The sequence below is a fragment of the Camelus dromedarius genome, chromosome 10 (genome assembly GCF_036321535.1).
Source record: "Camelus dromedarius isolate mCamDro1 chromosome 10, mCamDro1.pat, whole genome shotgun sequence".
NCBI classification, from domain to species: Eukaryota; Metazoa; Chordata; class Mammalia; order Artiodactyla; family Camelidae; genus Camelus; species Camelus dromedarius.
Window position 1 is genome coordinate 71606236 of NC_087445.1, and position 13724 is coordinate 71619959.

Sequence of the window (13724 nt, forward strand, 5' to 3'; positions counted from 1 at the left end):
AAAACAGAAACAACCCAAGCGCCCAGTGATAGAGGTTTGGCTGAGCAAGTTAAAAGGCAGACTATTGGGGCCATAATTGAAAATTCTGCAGCTCGACACGCTGCAGGGGGATGACCTGGATGCAGGTGCCCACAGCCCACTGTTGTTTATGCATCAGGAAGATGCTTGAAAGCCACTGTTTCTGGGTGGTAGGATTATCAGTGACTTTCATTTTCTTCCTGTTACCGCTCTTTGTTTTCTAATTTGTCTTTGATATTAGATAGTTTCTAATTACAACAATAATAAAAGTGGGGGCTCTGAGGAAGCTCAAAGTTGAAAGGTCAAGCTTCCAGGGGCTGAAGACCTGACCTTTGGTGGATGCTGGCAGGTGGGAGCTATGGCAGGTCTGAGGGGGAGGTCAGGGCTCACTGCCGAGACCTGACCTAACACCATCCTGTCACTCGAGTCCAGCCTGCCAGGGCTCCTCTTGGAGGGAAACTCTGACCTTTGTGGGGGCGCTGGACTCCAAGGGCAGAAACTGTCAACTCCAGTGTTCACTGCGTGCCAGGCACCAGGCATGGCTTCCGTCATAAAGTTCACAACACTCTCAGAGGCAGTTATGCCATCCCCACTTTACAGATGGGAAAACAGAGATACAGAAAGCTGAGGTCACAATAAAGACAGGCCAAGGAGAAGCCCCGAGCATTGCAGAAAGTGGTCCTCGAGCCCAGCTGTCTGCCCCACACACCTTCAGCAGCCTGCACCCAGCACTAAGCACCCAGCATGCCTGCACATCACCCAGGGGACCTGGGGCCATGTTCTGGCTGGAGCAGTAAGCGGGACACCTGAGGGCTGCAGGACTGGTGGGTCACAAACTCACCCAGCTGGCCAAGAACCCACCCACTCCTCACCACCCCACTGTTCCTACCTGCACTGCCTGGCACAGAGAGACTCCATGTTGTGGAATCAACCCACCACCTCTGGCTTGAAGCCCCAGTCTCATTCATCTACAGCCACAGATGTCTGAGTCAGGCACAGAGTAAGTGCCCCATAAATGTTTGCTGCTACTTTTCCCCAGAGTAGCAGAGATAAAATCTATTTCTAAAGTCCAGCCAATAAATGTTGGTGAGAAAGGGCTTCTGTGCCCTGATTCTCTTGCTTGGCACTCAAGGCTGTGCCTGGTGGGGCTCCTGCCACCCTCTCTGTAGCCACAGTCCCCAGAGCTCCCCTCCACAGACAGGCAGGGTCTATGCTAGGCCACTCCCGCCACCTACCTGTACCCCAACTCTGGCGGCCAAAATCCATCCTGTCCTTCGAGACCCAACTTAAGCACCCCCACTTCCAGAATCTTCCTTTCTCCAAGCCTGCCCTGTGCTTTGTGACCCGGGGAGTGCTCGTTAGTCTGGGGCGGCTTCGATTCTGGAGTCAGACAAAAGAATCAAATTTTCCCCCAAAATACAGTCAACAGGGCTATTGTTTTTACTTAATATACTGACCATGCAAAAGAAACCAAGAGAGACTGAAGGAAAATTTTAAATAATCCATCATCCTAACACCTCTAAAAAACCTCTATTAACATGTTGATGAATGTCCCTTCGTACTTTTTCCTACAAACATACAGCACGTTGTCACTTTCAAGGGCCACATATTACACCCCTGAACATTACCTACTGATTGACGTTGTTTTGCTCCCTTTTCCCCCGTTTAAATGCGGCTGTAATGTAACCTTTCTTCGTGTGGACTGCCAGGTGGGTTTCGCCAGGGGCTTCAGCCACCTTTCTGCCGTTGCTCCTACTGCTGCTGGGGGATGGCGAGGACCACCCTCCCCGAGCATCCCTTTCCCACCTAGACTTTAGAAGGACCTAACACTTCAGTCACAGTGGCCTCTGCCCCCGGTATTTTTGCCCTGGGACGCACAAAGGATTTCGGGGGCTACAAACTCAGGTGAGCACTGCAGCTGTGCCTTCCCTGAAGCTGGTGTTCATCATCCTAAAACCCAGATGACAGCCCAGGCCCTGGGTGTGGCCAGCGGCAGGACCTGGCCTCTGTCACAGCTCCCCTCCCGGACGGGCCCATTTTCCTGACGACAAACTGAGGCACCAGGAGGGGAAGGGTCTTCGGCTGCTGGGAGGAGGCTGGGCAAGTCCCTTGGCCACCAGGGGCCTGTTTCCTCACATGACAGGAGGGCAAACAACAGGCAGTTCTGAGAGATCCTGTGGACAGGCTTCTCCCGGGCCTGGCGCAGTGCCCACGAGGGCAAGCTCTCCAGGAGCGGGTCATTTCATCACCATGTGCCCTCTGATAATTATTTAATTAATGACTGGCTGGTAACTATTTGCTCAATGCATCTCTCCGGCTGGGCTTTGATCTCTACACGGGTAGGGCCTGGGGGAGTTTAGTTTGGGTGCCAAGCACATAGTAGGCCCCTGGTCAATGTGCACTCCTGTGTCTGACACACAGTGAGTCAGCGAGGGTGCCAGGACCCAGGTGGCCCGTCCCCAGCCTGTCACACTAGGGCTCAGTCCTGGAAGCCCAGCACCCAGAGCGCAGAGGGGTCGGAACTAGGGGGAAGGGTCAGCCCATCCAAGAGCCGGTCCCTGGGCACTGCCTCTCCCAGCCATACCCTTAGGGCTCAAGGACAAGAACAAAAGACTCAAAGCCAGTGAGTCAGACTGAGAGGAATATACTCTGGGAGGAAGGAAGCTGTGTGTGCGGCTACACACGCTCCGTGCCTCTGGTCTCAGCCACGGCAGAGGAGGGGCCCAAACAGTCCTTCCAGACGGGCAGAGGGGAAGTCAGAACAGCCAGGGCCCTGACCCTGCCCATGTCTGCCCCACCCCTCTACACCCCGCAAGGCACTCTCTGCACCCACCAGACCCTTCATCCAAACAGCTCTGGGCCCCCGTGCTATGAGATGGAAACCTTGTGATGACATTTACTCATTCATTCACTGCTAAGGAAGGAATCAAAACAATATAAACTAACACATGTTAATTACAGCTATTGATTATTGAGCATTTACTGTGCTCAGCACTGTGTTAAGTATGCATAAATGTAGTTGACAAATGCACATAATGCAATTTAACATCTACATTATAATCATACCTAATATAAAAGGGAAGTCGTTTGTTATCATTCCCATTTTACAGCTGGCAAAACCAAGGCATTAAGAGCCACAGTAACTGTCCCAGGGGCACCTGGTTAGTAGCTGGTGGAGCAAGCTCTGTCCCAAGAGGCCACCTCAGGGGAGCCCACGGTGACCGAGTCCTTGTGGTGCTCGTATCACAGATGAGAACAGATGAGAACCCAGAGCCACAACCATGTGAGGCGCCAGAAGGAGGCCCCGACCCAGCCTGACATGAGCGGGCCCAGGGAAGAGTGTTCCTGGCTGCAGGGTTAGTCTGTGGGTCCTGCAGGGCCTTTCAGGGTCTAGAACTTGACCCAGAGTGCCCTCCAGAGGCTCTTATCCAACCCCTTCGTTGAACCACGGGGAAAACTGAGGCCCAGTGTGGAGGCTAGACCAAGCTCCTATGCATGGAGCCGGGAGCTGGACTCTCAGAGGCCACACAGGGGACTCAGGAAGAGGGGAGGGGAGCGAAGGGGCTCTGCCCCTAATCGCACAGGAAGTCTGCTGGGCCCCACCCTGGGGGGGTCCAGGCCAGATGGCAGCCCAACCCCCAACCTCTCAGATTCTGCCACCATCTCATGGGGAAAACAGGAAAGCTGAGCGGAGCAGCCTGACTCAGAATGGACGCTTGTCCCCAGGCGCAGGCTCCGGGGTCACTGAGAAAGTAACCCTTCTGCTCCGAGAGCGGACCCCGCCTCTGGCCACAAAGACTCGGGTCCGGACGAGAGGAAGGGCTCGCTGTGTCTGAACCCTCAGCTCAAATCGCCACCCCCCACCCCCATCACCCTCCTTGAGAGACAAGATCACCCCCATTGTAGGGAAGGGGGAACTGAGGCCCAGAGAGGGGAAGCCCCTCGACCAAAGCCACACAGTGAGCTGTGACTGTGCTGAGCAGAGCCTGGAGGAGCAGTGGTCACCCTGGGAGATGGGGCCTCTCCCCTCCTTCCCCTTTTCCTGGCAGCCCTAAATACGGGAGTGGGAGTGGGGGGAATTCAGCCTGACAACACCTCGCTGTCTGCGCGTGGACAGGCCGGGGCTGTCTCCTCAGACACAGGCCTATCTGTGAGGCCAGCACCGGGCTGCTTCTCTCACGGAGGGCTTGTTTGTTTACTCAGTTTTCAAAATTATAACCTTCACAGCCCCACCGGGGCCAATCGCTCCACCCTGACCAGTCTTTACTGTCTAGGGCGTCCAGGAATGGAAAAGGCTTTATGCCTGGGTCTGGGGCCCAGGTTCCTGTCCCAGGTCTGCGGCCCCTGAGACCCTGGGAATGTCCCCTTCTCTTTCTGGACCTCAGTTTACTCAGTAACGAATCGGAGGTGGGGACTGGTTAGATATCTACAAAGGGTCCTTCCTGGCTAGAAGTAGGAAGGGTCTGGACCAGAAAAAGGAAAGCAGCCACAGCCCATCTGCAAGCTCCAAATTCAGGGCGGGGGAGGTGGGGGGTCTAGCCCAAGCAGACCAGACCGCGAGCAAGCCTTCCATGCTAACCATGGCTCTGCAACCCAACGGGCCAGAGCACCCAAAAGCTTCAGCCCTGTTCTCCCTTCTCCCCTTCCCACCCATTCTAGGGAACACTTTCAAAAAACAAACCAAGAAAGCAAGTACAAAAACTGAAACAGAAATGCAATTGTCAGCCCACTCCCCTCTGAATGTCCGATCACTCCTGAAATTCCTGGCTAGTCAGGGCCAATGACACTGCTTCCCCCAGGACTTGGCTAAAATGGAACTGCCAATTACTCCACAGCCCCCACGGGCCAGGGGCAACTCCCTCCCAGAATCGTCACACACCCGAGTTCACCTTCCTGTTTTACCACTGGCTGGGGCTCCCAGAGGGAGAATAACTTGCCCAAGGCCACGGAGTCCCCGGAGGCAGGAGTCAATTGCCTCCCAGTCAAGGCCAGACACGCTGCCTCTTGAGTTGGGCTGACCAAGTTTAAAACCAAACCAACATGCACTTTGGAAAACAAAGATCCTCTGTCTTTGTGACACAAACCACATTGCATCCAGCTTGATGAAAGCTTCTGGGATGGCATGAGTCCCATGAGATCAGGGCTCATGCCACTGCTTCGTCCCCACCAGGTCCAGCACAAGACAGTTTTCAGAGCGGCGGGGGCTCTTCCTTCCACAGCAAGATGGCATCACGCAGTAAGAATCTGCTGGGCATCTTCTCTGCGCCTTCAACACAGCCCAAGGGCCACAGGCTCCCAAGAGATCAGAGCTAGGAGGGTGCTGCAGATTGTGCTACTGCCCCATTGCACAGATGGGCAAAGCAAGACCAGAGAGGAAGGACCTGCCAAAGGTCACCTGGCACCAGCCCTGAGTCTCTCGCCCCCCAGGCTGTCCTGTAATCGGCTCCCGGAAGGTGGGGAGAATTAGAAGCGGGTGGAGCACAAGAGGGTGAGTAGTTTCCTGCCCAAGGGACTCCTCTTCTAGAAGATTCTGGCTTAACAAATTTGGTTGAACACAAACAGCTCTGCTGGGGGGAGGACAGTACCTGCAGTTAGCTTGGCCACAGATATGTAGGTGGGAAAGTGGGGTTCACACTTTTAAACCACAATTCATTCTTCCTCTGCCCCTCCCGGGTGCCCAGTTACCCACCAGAGCCCCTGGCCCTGCACGTGGGCCCTGAACATGGACCTTACACCTGGTCCCCTGGCCCACACTCTACACTGTTGATCTCCCTGAGGAGGGCCTCTCTTGGCCAACGTCCTATCATGGGCTATACACAACAGTAATGACTAGTGATAACACGGGCCATGCTCTCTTAAATGCAAACAGCCCTTCCCACACCCCTGCCCAAGTATGTCTGAGCTACCGTTAAGCCCACTTTACAGATGAGGAAACTGAGGCCTAGAAAAGGGAAGGCACCTGCCAAATGCCAGGGCAGCTGAGACAAGATCTCAAAACCAGGTCCTCAGAATCCAAGCCCATCCCTCTTCCCACTCTGCCCTTGGAAGGACAGGTTCTCACAGCCACAGTTGCCAAGGAAAGGAGCAAGTCTCTCATAATCAGAAGAATGGAAGCAGAGGCTGCAGGACCACTGGTTACCTCGATAAAACAACTTATGGGGTTCATCAATCCCACAGGACCAAGAACACCCACCAGATCTTCCCCGCCTCACATGACACCATCACCAAGGCATGGTTGCTCCATCACCCCTATACATACACACACACACGTCCCCTGACTGTACCCCATCCCCACTGGTTCAGGCCCCTCTCACCACTGGGATCTCCTGTCACCCCCTCTCCTAGGCCTCCCCGGGCCACTCAGGACATAGACCCCTCTCTAAGGCAGCCCCTGTGGCTCCCTCCTCTGCAGTGCATCCCTCCCTCACCCACTAGACCAGGCCCCCTCTCTCACTTCCTGCAGAAGGTCTGCCCCGCTGAGAACACCCCTCACCTGCAGACGGATGGCCAGCCAGGCAGCACCACATGAGCAGGGGCTGTGTGAGAGTTTGTACATCAGTGTGTCCCTGGTGCCTGGCACACAGTAGGTGCCCAATAACTACTGACTGAATGAATAAAAGGATGACCAAGTGTGTCTGGGGCCTGAGCTTACCACACCCCTGCAGGGTTTCACAGGCATGCAGACGGGGACCCTCTCCCTCAACCTCTAACATCCAAGCCCATCCAGCCCTGCCTTTAGAAGGCACCTCAAGGCCACTAGGGAAGGGTTTTCAGTGACATAAAATTCCTATGAGTAGATTCTGGCCTTGGAGTCACAGATAGGGAGAAAATGCACAAAGAGGCATAGCCATTGGTCTAGAGTCACATAGCAAATAGCCACAGGACCAGGCTCAAGATCCAGATCAAGCAAATAATGCTGGAAACATGGCCAGGCAAGGTGAGTGTGTTCCCATCTGTCTTTTGCCCATTTATTCTCCGTGCCCTGCCCAATACCAGACACAGAGTAGGCAAACTCCAGCCCATGTCACCACCCTCCAGGTGCCTGCTGACTGCCGCAGGTGTCCAGGGCCACAGGCCGGTGCCCCTCAACCTGGCACATGCCAACTTCCCAGAGCACATAGCAGGGGGCTGGGGTGCCTGAGGCTGCAGGGCAGACCTGGCCCATCTCCTTCAATGAAGTGTCAGTTATAATAGCTGCCATGTGTCGTGTTCTCACCACTCACCAGCCCTGTGCTGCACGGTGCAGGAGCTGTCACTCTTGGGTCTACACCCTGAGAAACTAGAGCCGTCATCTTGGGTTTTCTTTTTTCCTTATCCATGCAACCATTCTGTATGTTACTTTCAGGACAGTTACAATCAATTACACGAGATAGCCAACATTTGTTATAAAATAGGCTTTGTGTTAGATGGTTTTTCCCAACTGTAGGTTAACATTAAGTGTTCTGGACACGTTTAAGACCCAGGCTAGGCTAAGCTATGCTGTTCAGTAGGTTATATTTATATTAAGCACATTTTTATTTATGATATTTTCAATTTATGATGGATTTCTCAGGATGTAATTCCATTGTTTTAATTGAAGTATAATTGGTTTACAATATCATGTTAATTTCGGATACACAGCATAGCAATTTGGTTATATATATATATATATACCCTTGTCATATTATTTTTCATTATAGGCTATTACAAAGTATTGAATACAGTTCCTTGTGCTATACAGTAGGACCTTGTTGTTTGTCATCTTTTTATAGAAGGAAGACACTGAGGCTCAGAGAAGGTGACCAATTTGCCCCAAAACACTGAGTGGCAAAGCTGGGTCTCAAACCCAAGCAGTCTGACTGCAGAGCCTTGCCCTGACCTCTGGACTCCCTGCTTCTTTCTAACTTACCATCCACTGTGTCACCAGGCAGGTCCCCTCACCTCTATGGGCTAGAGGTAGCATGTCTCCAAACCGAGATGGTTCCCAGGGGGTGGAACCAGGTGCCCTGGAGAGATGGGCACTTCCTGTTCTTCCAGTTTTAAAAATCTGTGAGATCAGAAGATGGCAGCGTTCCGTGACTCAGGCCCTAAGATTCTACCCAGAGAGGGGCATGGCTCCGCTCCACCCTGGAGGGTTTTAATCCTAGGCATCTGCCAACATCTTTCCTTCAAACTCTGCCCAACACCGTCTAGAGAAAACCCTTCTTCCCCCCAACCCCCATCCCGGGCGGGGAAGTGGGTGGGGTGGGGGTGGGGCCGGGAGAAGGAAAAGCAGCTTAGGAATTTCTGCAACCGCAGGAGGATGCTGCGACCAGACCCAGGCAGAAGTGAGTCATGAGCTCTGCCTTCGGAGGAGGAGGGGGCGACGGCAGGAGGGCAGGACTGGCCAAAGTCAGACGAGTCTGGCTGAGTAATGACGGGAGGGATAGATTTGTGCAACCCACGGGAGCCTCTGACACATGCCTCTGTTCCCACTCGGCTCCTCTCCTCCCCAGCCCCCTCTCCCAACTGGCTGCCCCTCTTTGGGGCCTTTTCTGGGCATGAGGAACTGTCTGGTCACTGCGGAACATGGCTTCTCCGGTCTGGGCCTGCCACTGACTTTCTCTGCCCCAGTGCCCCGCGCCCCGCCACCCTGGCCTATAAAATGTTGGGGAGGGACGCAGAGGGCATGCATTCAGTGAGACAAAGGAAGGCCTAGCACAGAGTAAATGCTCAATTAAACAACCGCTAACCTTACAGGTTTAGTGGGGCCCGTCCCTACTCCATCAAATACCATCCTCAGGCAGGAGACAAATCAGCGGACTCCCTGCAGGCTGCAGGTTGGGGAGGCAGCAAGAGGTACCTGGTTACATAACACCCAGGGGCCATGGGCATCAGTCTGTGTCCCCAGCTGCAACACAGGCAGCCCCTTCGAGCCCACACCCCATGGAAAGATGCTCAGAGGTGTGAGGGGTGGGGCTCCCAGGAATGGGCCTCCCTTGAAATGCCCAGGTTGGTGGAAGCAGGCTGGGGGGAAGCAGGGCAAGAGGATGAGTCTGTCTTCAGCAGGGAAGCTGACCAGAGCGGGAAAGGAAACAAACACAGTGACTCAACTTGCCCCTGAAAACCACCTGTCTGGTCACAGTGGAGTATGGAGATGTCCCGCATTGCGGGGAAGGCTAAGAAAAGTCTGCATGGATGGCCTCGGGTGGAACAAGATGCAGCCTGTGGAAAGACTTCCAGGAAAGTTCTAGTGACCTTGGGAGGGATGTTTCTTATAAATCGTTTAGTGCAAGAAGCAAGTCACAAATTGAGTCATGGTCTCAGCAATGTGTCACAAAAACACAGAAGGGAAATACCACTAAAGAATAGTTATTGCAGGATGGTGGTGAGTGATGTCTCTAAACTTCATTCCTCAGGCAGCAGGGAGGGAGGCCCGGGGCCCAGTCTGGGATTAGAAAGGTCTCTGGCTGTGTGTGTGGGAAAGATGAGGGGCGAGGTGGGAGGCAGCTCTGAGAAGGCGAGGAGGCCGGGGCTCAGGCCCCTGCAATGGGAAAGGAACAGAGTGGAGGCTGGATGGAGGGGGGAGGGCAGGGTCAGCGCCAACAAAAGCACGTTATGTAAGACGACACAAGAGCAGGGCAGAATCTCCAGACGCTTCGCCCCCAGGGGCTGACCCAGACCTCAGCTAAGGGCAGCAGCCCAGGCGGGGCGGAGCACTGCTTCGGGTCAGGGGCCAGCCGGGTCTCCCCCTGCAAAGCCCAGGGCAGCATCCAAGAAGCCATGCACCTGGTGGGGGGGGAGGTGGTGACCAAATTCAGACACCTCTCCCCCTTCAGTCCTGTGACCTACAAGCATTGCCCAAATGAGGAAAGGCAGGTTTTTAAAATCAACTTGGTAAAAGACATTAATTACTTTGTTCGACACCCTTTTCCTCATATCTGATTGTCAAAAGGGTGGTGATATTCAGTACTGAGGTCCCATGTACTGTCAGGAGGGAGTGTCAAATGTTTACAGCCTTTTCAGACGCTCTGTGTCAATACATCAGAATGTGACCCAGGAGTTCCACTTTGAGGCCCCTTTGATACCGGAATCTGGTACAGGATACGTGCAAGGAGGTTTGGACAGCACCGTGATTACTAGCAAAACACAGGAAACAACCCAATATTGGTTAACAGGGGTCTAGGTAAATAAACCACGCCACGCACAGAAAGAAACCCACCAAAAGAAGGAGGCAGACTCATTAGTTCTGACATGGAAGGATGTTCACAATACACTGAGTGAAAAAAGTCAAACCACAGAAACATACCATTGCACCTCTTTTTACAAACAGAGCTAAATGCATTGGAACACAGAGAGATATGTTTGGAAACAGTGACACACTGATCTTGAGGGATTTCTTCTGGGGAGTGAGATTGAAAGAGGGGATAATGGAATAACTCTCCTTCTTTTTCATGTTACACTCCCAAATTGTCTATGTGTGCATTACTTTTGCAATTAGACAACATGAGCATGGTTGCCTAGAGTTGGGAAAGACCAGGTGGAAGCGGGGGTGACTGCTAACACGTAAAATTTCTTTTATGAGTGATGTAGTGTTCTAAAATTGATTGTGGGGATGGTTGCACAACTCTGTGAATATACAAAAAAACCATTGAATGGTACACTTTAAGTGGGTGAATTGGCTGGCCGGTGAATTATGTTTCAATAAAGCTGCTATTTAAAAAAAGAATTAGCAAGGGGCAAGGTGAGGCCAGCAGAAGGGAGGAGCACAGGTCCTGGCAAGCTTCCCACAGCCCTCTCAGGTAATAAACTTTGGGGCACTATGTGTATGTGCATGTGGGTTTGTGTTGGGGGGGTTCCTTGGCCCCCTACAATTTCATCCTGGTCAACAGAATTTCCAGAGCAATGATTGAGTCCTTCAAGGCTATCCTTGAAGCAGAAGCTGCACCCCCACCCCACCAGGCAGGGCCCGCCAAGGTCACAGCACCCAGCCTCTACTTGCACATCTTGAGCAACAGTGAGCTCACTCCTTAACCTGCTGAATCTCGGTTTATGTGGCTCAGACCATATGCAAAGGAGCCCTCACGCAGCACTGGCACAGGCCATCAAGCACTTCTACTCATATCCTTGTCCTGGCCTCTGCGCCAGGTAGGACACGTGAGTTGGCTTAACCCCCCACCTCTCCATGGCCTAGTTCCTTCTAATCATATGGGTCCCCCAACGCTGCCCTCTGGACCCACTCCAGGTGGCCCCCATCCATCTCACACATAAGCCAATGCAGAAGGTAATCAAGGTTTCTAAAAACCCAGGTGGATTCTTGCATCCAGGAAACCAGCATCAACCCTGACCCCAGGGGCTGGACAAACATCGGAGAAACAGGACCTGAACCACAGCTACAACTGGTCCCTTCAAAGTTCAAACACCTGGCCGCTCTCAATAACTAGAGAGCAGAGACAATCTCAATAACTAGAGAGCAGAGACAATCTCAATAACAATAGCAATTGTTTGCTAAGCACTTACCATGCCCCAAGCACTGGGCCAAGTTTCTTACCCCAATTATCTCATTATTCCCATTTTACAGATAAGAAAATTGAGATTCAGATGCTGGACCAAGATCACACCAGCTAACACACCACTGTGAAGTCAATGTTGGGACCCTGAGCTGGCTCAAGTCTGAGATTTGTGGGGAAAATGTGGGGCCCTCAGAGTCGGAAGGGACTTTGGCTGTCAGGGTGGACACCTCTGCGGCCACAGCGAGGGAAGCTGAGACCCGGAGAGAGTAAGTAAGTGGCTGCCCAAGGTGACGCTCCCAGGCCGGAGCTCTTCCTCCACGCAAGGTCCCCCGTGAAACGAGAGAATCAATCTGCCACCAGCCCCATGGGGTCGCTGGTGTGAGAACAAGCCCCTGCTTGCCAGGGGCTTTGAAATCCCAAGATGAAAGGTGCCGTGACAGCAAAACAGCAGCATGGGCAAGAGCGCGCCTGACCCCTGCCAGGACTTGCAGGCTGGCACTCACCTGCTCACCTGCTCAGGGGCGGGCGCAAAGCTCTGGGAGCCACTGGCCAAGCCAAGGAACCCTAACCAGCCTTGGAGCTCAGAGTACGGTGGGAGGGGATATTCCAAAGGCTGACTTTTCTACAGGGCGGCCCTGGGTAGAGAGGGCTCTGGAATTTTAATTGTCCTGCCTGCAAGTGCCGCGGCTCCTCGGGGTGCTGTGAGGAGGGTGCACGGATCACTGGAGGTGGCCAAGGTATGCCCTCGTTCCCCTCCAGCAGATTTCCGAGGCAGCTCACTTCCCTGGGAAGGGGCTGGAGGCTTGCTGACCTCGTCCACTCCCACCTTGTATTCCCTGTATTTCAGGAGCCCCCTCAGGTGAGAATGGACCAGGAATTTGAGGCATTTGAAGAGGGTTATTATCAATAGCACTTAAGTGGTGAGAAGAAAGAGGCCAGCAGGCTCTGAGTGGGCACAAGCCTCCTCCACCCAGCCTGGTATCCACAACACAAACCCAAGCCTGTCCAGGAGAGGACACTTCACCTTTTGTGGCCTGTCTCCTCCCCTGTAAAATGGCAGTTCTCAGCCCAGGAGGTAGGAAGTGGGGAGAGCCAGAGCTGGGTGTGGGGGCAGGAAAAACCCCACCGAAGCAGACCCAGCACACCCCACCCAAGCGGGGTGAGGGGGCCCCAACAGGAGGTCCTGAATGGATGGACTGTTACAGTGCCCCAGGAGGCTGCCACCGACAGGGAGGGGACAGGAAGACTCCGCCCCAGCCTTCCTCCTCCCAGAGTCCAGGCCTGTCCTACAAGCAAGTGTTCCAGGACTTAACCTCCTGCTGGTCTGAGGCTGGAAAGGGTCTGACTCATTCTACATCACCCTCACCCCTGGGCCCAGCCTCAGGCCCTACACAAAAGGGGATGTCAGGCCCTGGGCCCAGGACCACAGTATCAGGACCTTCCTCAGCACCTCCTTTGTGCCCAGCCGGGGTAGAAACATGGCATTAAGGGACCCCTGGTTCCTGTTTTCAAGGGGTGTGAGTGGGCAGAACACAGCTGCTGAAATTCTACAGGACTGCAGGACACATCATAAGTGTAGGCAGACACAGTGCTCTGGGTCCACCAGACAGGGAGAAGCAAATTCAGCCAAGAGGAACGGCCTCCTCTTTCCACAGGCTGCCCTCGCATCCTACATGGACCAGCACCCTGTGCATTGGGGCTTCCTCTGTGCCGGACATAAGGAAGAAATCATTCACCCCATTTTGAAAAGGAGAAAACTGAGGGGCTAGGACATAAGAGACTTGTCCAGGATCTCACGGCTGGGAAACAGATGCTGGGATTCCACCCAGGCAGCCTCACCCAGAACTGAGCTTCCTAGGCAGCCTGAGAGTCTCACCCTCTCCATTCTCCAGACTGCAGGAGGAGTAACCCAGAACCCTGCTGCAGTCCCTCCCCGGGGAGTGGGGAGGGAGGCAGCTGCCCTCCTGAGAAGTGCCACTGTGCAGTGACCAGCTAGGACAAGGGTTGGCTGAAGGAGGAGACTGAGGAGGCTGGGCTCTGGCCTTGACCAGCCTCCTAAACAAGCTGCCAGCAGAAGCACCCTGCTGTGCTGAAGCCAAAGGACAAGGGTGTTCTGCCTCACCCCTCCTATGCACCCCATCTATCTTAGGCCCACTCCCCAGGCTCAGTCTCAGGCCTTGATGGGCCAGTCCCCCAGAAGCGTAGGCCACGTGTACTGAGGCTGGGGCCAGGGTG

General features: G+C 53.8%; 1 protein-coding gene across 1 annotated transcript in view; it reads right to left on the bottom strand.

Annotated features, from left to right (window-relative positions):
- NIBAN2 (niban apoptosis regulator 2) overlaps nucleotides 1–13724 on the bottom strand; it is a 50188-nt gene that overhangs the window by 35832 nt on the left and 632 nt on the right. The window lies entirely within an intron of this gene.